We start from the raw sequence: 13,068 nt of genomic DNA, 5'->3' as shown, positions 1-13,068 counted from the left end.
AGGCCCCGACATTGTGGAGCAGAGACAAGCCACCTCCTCCGAGCCTTGTTCTAAACAATGAGGGATAATGAAGTAATGGTTGTTTTAAGGCACTGTTTTGGGCTAATTTGTTATGCAGCAGTAGTAGCTGGGATAGAGCCCCAACCACTAGCAAGACGAATGGTATCTTCAAGGTAGTCATCCCTCCAGATTTGCCTTTAGCATGTGACCTGGGCCTTTCCTTTCTCCTCAAATGCCCCTCTTCAATGCCTAGCAGAGACTAAGAAGACACAACTAGATGCAGAGTGGGATCATAGACTGGATCCTGGGACAAAAAAAAAAAAAATGACATGAGTGGAAAAACTGGTGAGCTTTGAATGAAGTCTGTAATTTAGTTAATAGTATTGTACCAACGTTAATTTTCTGATTTTTCTAAGTGTGCTATGGTTATGTAAGTGATTACAATTATGGAAAGCTCGGTGAAGGGAATATGAGCATGCTGCAATTTTTTGCAACTTTTCAGTAAGTCTAAAATTATTTCAAAATAGAAAGTTAAATAATAACAAGACTCGCACACAACATAATGACCATGTTTATGAAAAACTCGCCTCACTTGGCACCTGGGACTCCAGTTTCCTTGTTTTCCCCTTTCTCTGATTGCTCTTTTTCATTCTCCATTGGTAAGTGTTCACTGTTGCCCACGCTAGGAGCTGATGTTACCCAGCATTCTACTTTGTCCTCCTGCCCTTTCTACGCAGCCCTAATGCTCACAGCCACACCCACGACCCGAAAGGCACCTCTCCTCTGCTCTGAACTGAATACTCACTGCCTCTGGGATTCCAGATCCACCTGGGCACCACTCAGGCAAGATACAGTCGATTACTTCTCTCCTCCTCTGGCTGTACCGTCTGGCTCCTCCTGCGCAGGTCCCCATCTCAACAAGTGACCTCACCATCAACTCTGTGGCTCCTGGTGGAAACCTCAGTTCCACGAATGCAAATGACCCAACCACCTAAATTGTTTTCAAATTTTGTCATCTCCTCTCTACTCCCACAGCCTGATCCCTGCCATCTCTTATCTAGAATAATGCAATCATCTTCTAACTGGTTTTCCTGCCTCTTGTCTCTTCCCTCTGTCTCAGCTTAATGACTGTCACCAGAGATTATTCTGTAGCACAAATCATGGTCCTGGCACTTTGATGACTCTGGCTTTGGGGAATGAAGTTTGACCTCCATAACATGAGATGCAAAGTCTTTCTCAACACTGGTCCCAGGGAGCGTCTCCAACCTCATCTACCAGCCTTTCCCCATCCTCACCCTCTTAAGTCCCAGATGCTTACAACCACTCCCCAAGCTTGAGACCGCTCTTCACTCCCTGCAAGCCTTTGATCAGATTATTCCCTCCACCTGGAATGCCTTGTGAACTCCAAGCTGTCTTCTAGACCCAATTCAAATGCCCTCTCTTCTGAGAACCCTTCTCTGATGCTACCGGGCAGCTTTAATCACGAAAATGCTTCCTGCTCTTTTTCTCTAGTAAAGCGTTTATCAAATGCTATTATTTTTGCATCTGAAAATGTGAACGTCCAGAGGACATAAACTGGAACTTCCATACGTTTTGATCCCAAGAGCACAACCTCATAACCTTCCTGCGTGTTAATCTCCACCTCACAGTCAGCCCCCTGGGAAACTGAACCTTCGACACCCCACATATACAAATCAAGAAACTGAAGTTCAGAGAGGTTATGCAATTGTCTGAAGGTCACACCATTAGCAGGTGATAAAACTGAGGCATGAGCCCAGGCAGTCTGGCTCCAGAATCCATACTTTTAACTACATAATCCTGTCTGGTGGATAGCTGAGTGCCAGCCCTTTCTAGGATGGAATGTGACCTCGAGAAGGTTGCAACCTGGACTCTCCCCTCCTGCCTCCCTGCAAGGCTGTTAGAGGGTGAGCAAAATGGATTTCCTCAGGGGTCCACCAGGGCTCTGCTTTCCTGAAAGGCAGCCTGCGGGACCACCTACGGATGCTCCCCCAACACCTACAGCCCAAGTGGCTGTTTACAGGCCAGCAGTTATGAAGACAGCTTCCCTTCCTCTCAGCTGGCCCTCCCTGCTGCTGCCCAGCTCACGGAGAAACACGGTGTAATCGCTCGCCTTGTAGAAGCGACTTGAATCAGCGCCCCTCTGCTGACAGCGTTAGTGACAAGTGATGGCATCAGGACACTGGAAGAGCAGCCAGGACCTGGCACCCGTGTTATTTACTGGTCCATCATGTATAATTTCAGAGCTTAATTTTATCTTCACAAACTTACAGGTGCAAAATGCAGGATAAAGCTCTTTAAGGGGCCCCCATGAGAAACCAGGCTACATTGGTCCTCCCTACCCACCCCTCCAAGAGCTCTCAGGGTGGCTCATTCAAATTAAATCATTATTGAGGAGGAATAATCCTGGTGGGTTCAGAAAATCAGTTTTAAATTCAGCCTGCTAGCAAAATTCTGAATGTATTTACTTTCTAGATTTCATTTCTCCATCCATATTAAAGTTCCGTGGCATTATCAATTATGGGTTTATTGCAAAGCACAATAGGATTCAATCTGGAGGAATGCCTCAGGGTATGTCTTAGGAGGACGATAAAGCTAATAGTAATGGGTCTACAACTTCTAAGGCTAATTTCCACAGTTACAAATTTCATAAATAAATAGAAGCCATGTCAGTTTCCAGTCACCCAGCTTGAGGTCTCTCATGCTGATAAAACAGGACTTTCCATCGCTTCCATTGAGGGGCTCCCGTTTGAGTCTTGGTGGGCTGGCCGGAAGATTCCCTGATTCTCTGAGGAAGGGAAATGATGGAGCCCTTCGGGACCTCCCTCTGCTGCTCTTCTAACCAAGTCAGGAGCTGGTCTGGATGAAAATGGGCACAAAAGCACAGCCGACCCTGGAATCTGGGAGAACGACCATATGGCTTCAGCCCAGAATCCAGCCAAACTCCATGACCGGGTGGGATGGGCTGTCATGCATTAGTGCTGTGGTGCTGAAGCCAGGCTTCAGGGCTCCAGGCAGGATGGAGCTGTGTCTGATACAGTCTGGGGCCTCTGCTGTCTTTCCGGAAAGAGCGGGCAGCAGGGAGAAGGAGCTGGTGGTGTAAGCTATTCTCAGCCAAGTGCTTCCAATACAGGGAGGGCAGGCCCTACTCACTGCCTCCGTGATGCCTGCGCTCACACACCTCTCCCCTGGTATCAGACGCTCTCGTCCCCAGAGTCACATCCTCCAGCTAGCCGAAGCTACTGGCAGTCAGTCTCCTGCGAGCTCAAACTCACTTCCAGCTGGTAGCATCCCGCCTCAGGTGTGGACCTCTCATCTTTCTACTTTCTGTCCTAGGGTTTCTCTGACACTGCAGCAGCCCCCTTGCCCAGTGCACAAGTATGACCCAGAAGTGCAAGGTTAACACCCGAAGAGGCGGTCTTCAACCAACTGGGGGACAAGAGCCAGGGCTAAATGCTCCTGCCTCCCTTCTTTCAGGTGGACAAGTCCAGAAGCATTCCACATACTTCTCAGGGTGTCCCAGCAGGGCCAAACCCTGGTCGCCTATGATAGCAACCTGACCACACACTTACCCTGGCTTTTCCCCCTTTCCAGTCTCCCTCTCCTTTCTCCCTCTTTCCTGATTCTTGGGATCACCTCTGAAATGAGTGCCCTGAACCCAAGTCTTAGTCTCAGGTTCTGTTTCCAGAAAAACCAAACTAAGACAGATGTGCATCATTGGATTCGCTCCTTTGAGTAGGATAAAGGCAGGGCATCTTCCAATAGCTCTTGTGAAAGTGCCCATGTATAACTTAGTGAGGGAGAAAAAGCCCTTTCCCTCTCTCCTATTCATGTGGAAGTTTCATCAGGGGAGTTATTTATCACCTGGGAAGGCAGGGAGAGAGGAAAACCAAGAGATGGAGGTTATTGATGGAGGGAGGGGGTGGCAGGGAACAGGGCAAAAGAGGCCCTGGGGAAGCAGGACTCAACAGGAGTGACACCAGCAAGGGCAGGCAGCCACGAGTGTGCCCCAGGTTGTGTGTGTGTGTGCGGATGTGTGCATGCCTGTGTAGAGGGGGCTGCACAGCTTCCAGGCAGCATGAAAGGGTACCTGTAGGTGAGGAAGGGCCTGAGTCCTAGGCCAGTGTGAGACCCAGTGGCAAATACCTCGTCTGGGACTCAGTTCTGACTGGACACAGCTTCTGTCCCCAACAGTGACCTCCAAATGCCAGGAGGGCCCATGAGGTGGTGCAGGTACAGCTGTCCCAGATGTGGTAGATAAACAGCAAAGCCAACATGGAAATCAGTCAATAGATGTCTCAGGAGCCTTTAAAAACCCAACCCAGTCGGAAAACAACACCGATTAATAAGTGGCTGGCATTTCTTAAGAGCTTACTATGTGGCAGGAACTGTTGTAAATTATTTACCACGTGCTGGCTATTCAATCCTCATTACAACCTTAAGAGGTAGGTGCCATTATTACCCCCATCTACAGATGAGGAAACTGAGGTACGGAGTGGCAAAGTAACTTGTCCAAAGTCGTGCAACTAGTAAGGGGATAGCCTGGGATTGGGATGTGAGCAAGGCAAGGTGTTTGGTGCTTCAGAGACTTAGATGTCATATGAGACATATTTCTGGCACTCAAGCACTCAAAATTTTTTAGGGGAGACAGACATTTACACAAATAACAGAATATGAAGCAAAATGAAATAATCCCCACAATAGCCTCTAGGGTACCATCCTCTGTTAAATAGTCTCTGATTCTATTCTATTGCAATAGTCTCTCATTGCAACTTTTACAAGAGCAGGTGCTCAGAAGTTTTGGGGTAGAAGTGCTTAGGGTCCCAGGAGTGGATGAGTTTATGTTGATATGGCTCATTCGGATGAAGTCATGCCTCCTTGACACTGCTAGGAACAGGGTTGTGATCTGCCTTCAAGGCTCCCTGCTGAATGACCCTCATCATTTCAGGTTTCTCTCATATGTGCCTTGTTTCATTCAATCATTCTGTAAATCCGTGTTGAGCCCCTCCAGATCCCAGGTGCATCCCGCCCCCTCCTTGTTTGGTCAAGCCCATTAGACCAGCCTCCCTGTGTCTATACCCTGCTGAAAATGCAAGGGGATGTGGATTCAGGGCTGGGTGGCTCTGATAGGCTATGTGCAAAGTAAGTGAAGGAAGCCCTTTGAAGGGAGAGGGAGCCTGGGTGAGGCTCACAAAGAGAGTCCAGGATGAAAGAGACAACGTGACCCCTGAGAGAGTGAGATTTCCATTCACTCTGAATTTCCATTCCCAATCTCAGTTTATAGCACATTTGTTGTTCTCCATTTCCTGCTCTTGGGATTTTGTAAGGTCTGTGTATTCACAAGTAAACCTTCTTCCGGGAGGTAGCTTGAGTGGGTTTCTTTTTCTTACAGTCAGAAGAATCTTTTTTATTATTTATTTTTTAGATTAAATAGAACTGTCACGTTATGGTATACTAACAAATAATAAGAAAACATATTAACGAAGAAGGCAGTGGAATGTGCATTATAAATACGTGGATGAAATGCTTTCTTCTAAACATAGAAAGTCAACATCCAGACTCCATGATACAATGGGTCAAAGGGGATTAATGAAAAATGTTCACACAAGGACATACTAACTGTAAGTCAATGCCTAGGAAAACACTAACTTCACAATTACAAAAAACTTTATGCATTCAGACATTAAAAAATTATTCATAACGTACCCATTATCTGCCAGGAACTTTGTTAGATTTGAGGAATTTGGAGTTGAATCTGTTATAGATGATGCCCGCAAAGTGCTTACAGTCTAGTTATAGAGAGAATAAACTAGGCAGACAATAACAATAGCACATAAATATTTGGAAAAGTGTAGGAATAAAATATTACAAAATTAGTTCCAGCTGGAAATGAAACTCCCAAGGTGCCAGGATCAAATACAAAGTTAAGCCAGCACAATAAATGCATAGATTGATCCCGTGGCATCCAGGGAATCTATCAGAAAGAATATAGACTTTAGGAGCTAGGAGTCAGAGTTTGAACATGGATATGGAGTCAGAAAATATAGTTGTGGGCCCTCATAAAATGGGAGAGCTAAAGGTGAGGTCTTTGCATAAACCTGATACCTTATGGGGATGAAGAAGGGAAGTAGACAACTTGGCCATGAGTCCAGGATAGTGGCAAATATCCTCTTCTTTTTTCCCAGAGCTCTAGGTAGTAAATTAAAAGCCCTCAATGAGAATGCAAAGCCCTATGGAGTCTGAATTTACCCTACATGCATGATATAGGAATTCCTCAAACCATAAAATCTGGGCCTAGAAAGCAAATGCAAAAATCCTCTGTGACAATGCTGCCACATTCCAGAGTGAAATAGACTCCCATCCAACCTCCTAAAAAAGCCCGTTGAAGATGACTTCACAATAAAACACATTACAAACCATTTGAGGACATAATTCACCATGAGGGAGAGGCAGCAGAAAAAACAAATAAGTGAATGAAAATTCCTATAAGCATCCCAAGAACTTGAGGTAATAGAACAACTGAGTGAGACTGTAAATATCTTTAAAATAATTAAATCAATAAAAGATGTAAAAGTCATAATGAAAAGATGTGACACTATGCTAACATAAAAAGCAGGCATATTCAAAAAAGAAGCAAATAAAATCTCTGGAAATAAAAAAGGTGAAATTAAAAGTTCAACGGATGAGTTAAACAGAATAAGAGATGCAGCTAAAGAGAGAATTTGTGAACTTCAACATGGAATGGAAGAAATCACCTATAATGTATAGTGAGATAAAGTGATGGGAACCATACAAGAGAGTTAGAGAACATGGAGGATATAATGAGAAGGTTCAACGTGTATCTAATAAAGTCTCTAGGAATAGAGACTAGAGGGATGTGGCTAAATTAGAAACATTCATGACAAAGAACTTTTCAGAACTAATGAAATCCTCAGATTCAAAAGTACAGTGAGTCCTGAGGGTAAGTGAAAATTAATCCACAATTAGACGCATCATAATAAATAACAAAGGCAAAGAGGAAATCTCAAAAATAGTCCATGAGAAAGGAAAATGATTTACAAGGAGCAACAATTGAATGACAGCAGGAAATTTTGCAGCAGCATCAATTAGGGAGAGAAGAAACAATGGCCAAAAAACAGGGAGAAATAACTGTCATTTCAAAAATTCTATACCCATCTCAACTATCATTCAAAAGTGAGGATGACAGTGATCAAACAGCATTACTAATAGTGGGTCCACATGATCCTCCTAATATGATGCAATATGAAATAGGCAACATTGCCTATGAAGTTGGTAATGGATTTTGGATTTAAAGGGATTTAAGAGACACAACAACTAAATGCAGTATGTGGTGCTCAGTTTGAGTTCTAAATTAAACAAATCAGCTATAAAAGACAATGTTTGGAACAACTGGAGGCATTTGAATATGGACTAGATATTAGGTGATATTAGGGAAGTACTATTAATTTTGTTTAGTTTGTATGTTTGTGGTATTATGTTTTAAAAGTCTCTTTCTTTTAGAGATGCATATTGAAGGACTTAGGAGTGTGTATTAAAATCAAGTGGGATAATAGAAGAAAGGAACTATTCACAAAGGTATGGCCAGGATATAGGGAAACCAACAAAGCATGTTAAAATACCCTGGAGCTACACGAGTTCTCAGTCATGGGTCTAAAGGGAAAGAGGAGGGAGCAGTTACTCAGACCTGGAGAAAGGATTGTGGTAGTAGCTCTAGAAGGTCCCCTGACAGAAGCTGTGGACTTTAGTGGAGAAACACAACCACTGCCAACTCTTGGCCCATCTTCTCATCTTCTCCTGAATCCTCCTATTAATCAAACCCAACCAAGAGCCAGCGGGCAAGAGGGTCTGGGGATCCAGTCCCTAGAAGTAATTTTATCTAGGACACAGAAGGATAGAGAAAAGAATAGGGAAAATAAAAATATTCTGCACAGGGTAAAAGTGAGGATGCCTGTTATCTACTCAAAAATAAGAAAAAATTAGATGAAGCAAATCTGGCATATGCTAACAATTGTTAAATCCAGATGAAGAATATGTGTCTTTACTATTCTTCGTACTTTTCTGTATATTTGGAATTTTCCATAACAAAAAGTAAAAAGAAGTGAGGGTGAAATCGATATAGAAATTTAAAAACAAAGTGAGAGAATTTACACCTATGATTTTAGCTGAAAGAATTACTAAGGATTTACTTCAGAAAAAGAACTCAGAAATTAAACCCAGAAGGAAGTGATAGGATGCAAAAAGCAATGACAAGAAGTGACCCTGGTAAACAGACAAGTCAATCTACATAAGCATTAACTAGAAAAAAATAGCTGGAAATTACAGATCAATGTGTAAGGTAATATTGAAGGTATAGGAACACAGAAGAGGACATCAAAGTAGATGTCAGAAGAGAAGGAGAGTTGAGGAAAACTTCCTGGGAAAGGGAGGAGTGACGAATTGACCTGAGTTTTAAACGTCCAATAGGATTGACCAAAGAGGATCAGAGGGAAGGACAAATCCAGACAGAGGGAACGTCATGAGAAAGAGCAGAGATGGTTCCAAGGGTACACTGCATCTGATAAACTTGGATGGAAGGATACCTTTGAGGATAGTAGGAAAAGTAAGTAGGTAAGAACCACAGCCCAAAGGGTCTGTTAAAAGGTACACCTCAAGTGGTCTAAGCTAAAGCTCGGCGGGGGGGGGGGGGGGTGATGGAAGAATTTTATGCAGAGAAACGACCTGATCAGATTTGCATTTTAGAAATGAAACTCACTTTTGGAGGTCTGATTGGAGAGTTCAGAGGGAAGGAAGAGAGCAATTAGGAGACCACAGCAGAGATCAAGGTGAGGCGGGATGAAGGTCTGAACTAAGGCAGTGGCAGTGGTGATGGAGAGGAAACTGATTCAAGAGACAGTCAAGAGGTCAAATGAATAAGACTTGGTGACTGATAGGATGGGGGTTGGCGGGGAGTGGTAGCGAGGGAGAGCCAGGAAGAAAACCTGGCCCTTGGCTTTTGCCTGGGTGACTGATACATGCTGGTGAAATCAGGAACTGTGAACCTTCAGAATGAGCAGGCTGGAAGGCAAATTGATGGCTCAGTTTTGCTCAAGTCCAAATACCTAGGTCAGAAACTACGAACTGGGGTAGTGGGGGGAACCATAGACATCAAGTCTAAATTTAAGACAAGGAGACAGTGGGGGGGGGAGGGCCATGCAACCTTGTCCATTCCTTTTTTCAGGAAGACAACCTTTCCCAGAGTATATCCCCCGACCACTGCATGCACACACCCAGACACACACTCACACACAGAGTCTTACTGACCAGATGAATTGGGTCATGTGATATCCCTGGCTTCCCCGGAGTCTGGGGAAATAGAGAAGAAAATTGTCATAATTAGCTTAGACAAATCATGATCCAGTGCCTGGGGATGACGTATTGCTCCCAAACAAAATTGAATTTCTGTTAGCAAGGAAGAAAGGGGGATGGGTGTTAAGCAGACCACTAAGAGTGTTGGCCCCATACAGTCTTACAAACTGGGCTGGGGTTTGGGAGCTCAGAAAGATGGACTGCAGGGAGAGGGAGGCAAGCTTCCACCAGATGCCCAACTAGAGATGGAGACCAGGAGAGTCCCTGTTTCCTGGTCAGCATGTTGTGTGGGGGAGATGGGCTCCAGGTCAGGGCCTGCCTAATGGAGGCATAGAAGCGAAGGGTGATCGAAAACGTCCTGCCTCAATAGATTGTTCTAGGACCCAGGACAGTGCTGAATACGCAGTTGGGAAGTTTGATGAACCCAGCTGTAGAGGGATTCAGGGAGGCAGAGGGGGTAAACAAAAGAAAACCAAGTCAATGTTAGATTTTCTCTTAGCTGCCGCTAAACAATCACTCCTAACTGATGCAGTGTGTTACAGCTTTAGTCTCGATCTGAATTCCAAGGTCAATAACTCATCCTATCCCGGGTTCTCACCCTTATCCCCTCAAGGCTTTGGGTCTTCCTTGTTTTTGCTCATATAGAACAGGAATCCTGTCCCCAACCTGAGCCAGATGTCTGCAGCCTCTCTTTCTGGGAACCACTTTCATGGATGTTACTTGTCTGCCTTGACTGCCCTGAGTTGCTGTTCCCAAACCCCTCATAGTGTGTGCCTGGCTGGTCTTCATTATAGTAGAAATTCCTTGAGGAAGAGTAAAGATGGTATCTCTCATCCATCTTTCCAACTTCTTTGGTGCTTCATACAAAACTCCCCCTAAAGTGTTTGTTAGATCCAATTCTATTAAGTTGAGGAGGAATATTATTTAGTGGTTAAGGGACCTGCCTCCATAGCTAGTCTTCCTGGGTTCAAATCCAAGCTTGGCCACTTATTGGCTACCTCGATCTTGGGCAATTGGTGGTGTTCCTTTGAAGAGATAATAATGGTACTTACCCCCCAAAGATTGTTTTTAGGACATAAAGCACTTAGAGCAATGCCTGCCACATAGAAAACATTAGATATTTGTTCTTTTTATTAAAATTGCAATTGGAGGTGGGTTGATGCAGTTAAGGCTGCTCCTGGGCAAGCAGGCCTAGTTGGGCTTCACTCTTTCCCACAGTTCCTTCCTTTCTTCCTGTCTCCTTCCTTGGAAACCTCTTCCCCACGTTCTTGTGTCCTTACTGTAGTAGCCCACCTGGTCCCACCTTCCAGGTCAGTGACTTCTGCTCCGAAATGACTCTCCTTCCTCGGCACCTTCTAAACCCCCAGCTGCTTGTCACAGAGGGAAAGATCTGAGCCACCATTTCATTCTACAGTGTTAGTGCATAACATTAGCTTATTGCTTCACTTCCCAGCCCCGCAAGGCTGTTTCCATCTTCATAGAGCAGACCTCAAGAGGATAGGCCAGGCAAGACATTTTTAGAAAGAGAATAGTGGGGTCCCTTCTGGGTGTCCTTAAATCACCACATAGGCCACTGGCTCCATCAATTATGAGTTGCTGCTGCAGGTGACAGGGCAGGGCGGGAACTGCCAAGTGCCACTTCCCCTCGGCAAGAATGGTTTCTGCTCTCGACCAGGCCTGGATCCCCAGAAATGTCCCCATTGGCAGACACCTCCAGTGCCAGAGGACCAGAGGATGCCAGTGACTGAAAGTTCAGGTCAGAAGACTGGGGAAGGGAAACTCTGAGACCCCTGCCAGACTGTCTTGGAGGGGGATAGTACCCCTCTTTCCCATCCTACATTCTGGCCTTCCTCCCAAGGGGGGTGCATCTACCTCTCAAGGAGGTACACTACAAGGGCACCCAGAACTCCAAATAATGCCATAGCACTACCAATAGTAAGAGTAAGGACCACGGGTAAGGTTTGAAGGCTTGGAGAAAATGATATCATCCTTAACAGAACTTCACATTTTTTAGAGTGCTTTCAGGCTTCTGAAGCACTTTCACTTGCGTTTTCATATTTATTTTCATAATAACTCTGTAAGGTAGGTAGAGGAGGGGAAAGCTGAGGGAAGACATAGTCTGTCTTAGGTTAGTTGCCTTAACAAACAATCCCACGATTTCAGCGCCTTACAAAAATAAAGTGTGTTTCTCACCCATGGAGCAGTCCAATGTGAGTGTTCCTGGCCAGGCAGCTCTCCCACAAGCAGTGACTCAAGGACCCAGGGTCCTTCCATCTTGTAGCTTTGCCACCTCTGAGGGCCTTCACTTCATCCCTTCAAGTGGTCAAGAAACAAGGGAAGAAAGAGCATGGATGAGTGCATGGGAGGTCTTCTGAGCCAGGCCCAAAGGTTGTGTACTTATACTCCCATCCCCTCGACTTAAACTCAGTCCCACGGTCACACCAAACTGGAAGAGAAATAAAACAATCTGGTCAACAACCAATCAATCTCCACCACACAGGCTATATTCATTATGACGATTTCTGATAATAATAACTACCCAGGATTGTAACCCCATTCTGCTTCTAGTACAATATTGAGAGTTACATACATTAGCTCTACTTTTCCCAACAGCACTAGTGGGTAGGGATGGGCATCTGCATTTCATAAAAGATGAATCTGAGCTGGGAGAAGTTAAGGAACTTGTCCAGGAAATCCACAGCCAGATACTGGTAGAGCCAGAAACCAAGCCAAGTCTGTTTGATGCCGAAACGTGCTTTCCCCACTCGCCAGCATTCCACTGCCGGCAGGACCAGAGAATTAGAATCCAGGCTGAGACCACATGGTGTTCCCTTTTGGGTGGAGTCAGAGTGCTTTCTTATTTCACTAGTCTTGCTTCTGCACTCCGGGTTGAGAACCCAAACTCCCTGGAAGCTGAAGTGCTTCCTGGGAAAGATTTCTGCTCCCCGTTGTGAGGGGACGTCTGTGTCCCTGTGAGGCACCATGACTGACATTTCCTGCTAAAGTCGGTGGTGGTAAAACTCTTGTTTGGTCTTCTGGCATGGCCAGGGTGTGCAGTCCCCTGGCCTGGCTCTCTTGACCTCACTGTTTTGTCACTGCTGCCTCAGACCCTCTCAGCCCTCAGCTACACCCTTCATCTGCCTCTGGTTTTTTCTTCCTTCCTCCACTCCTGAGCCACTACTGTGAGGGTCACCTTGTCACCCATGGAGGCCCAACGTATGGCTATTGCCCTCAACCCTGCTACACTCTGTGACCACATGGGATGAAATGGGAACAGCTGAATCCCTGCCACACCACACAGGAGCTGAGACGGCTCCAAAGCCATCTTTCTGCCTACTCACGTGACAGCTTTGTCTTCTGCTGTGACATCCCCATGATGGTGCAGGGCCCCCAGTGAGGTGGCCTCCTCCCAGAGGCCCAATAAGAAGTGAAGCAAAAGTCCTCTATTTTTGGCTTCCTTATTCCACTATATTTGGGGTCTCACTCTCCCCCTGCCCACTGGGAAGCCAGGCCCTGGCATCTCACTGCTTTGTCCAGCTCTTCCTGACTCCCTTCTCTCTACCTTGCCACCTGCTCTCAGAAGAGGATGTGGAATTATTTGTTCTAGGTGGAGCTCATCTTGGCATCAACAACGAACAGGGTGTAGTCAAAGGGGTTGACTCACAAGGAAGGGAGGTCTGCTAG

Source organism: Balaenoptera borealis (genome assembly GCF_965194805.1).
Source record: "Balaenoptera borealis genome assembly, chromosome: X".
Taxonomy (NCBI): Eukaryota; Metazoa; Chordata; class Mammalia; order Artiodactyla; family Balaenopteridae; genus Balaenoptera; species Balaenoptera borealis.
Note: the sequence above shows the minus strand (reverse complement) of the source record.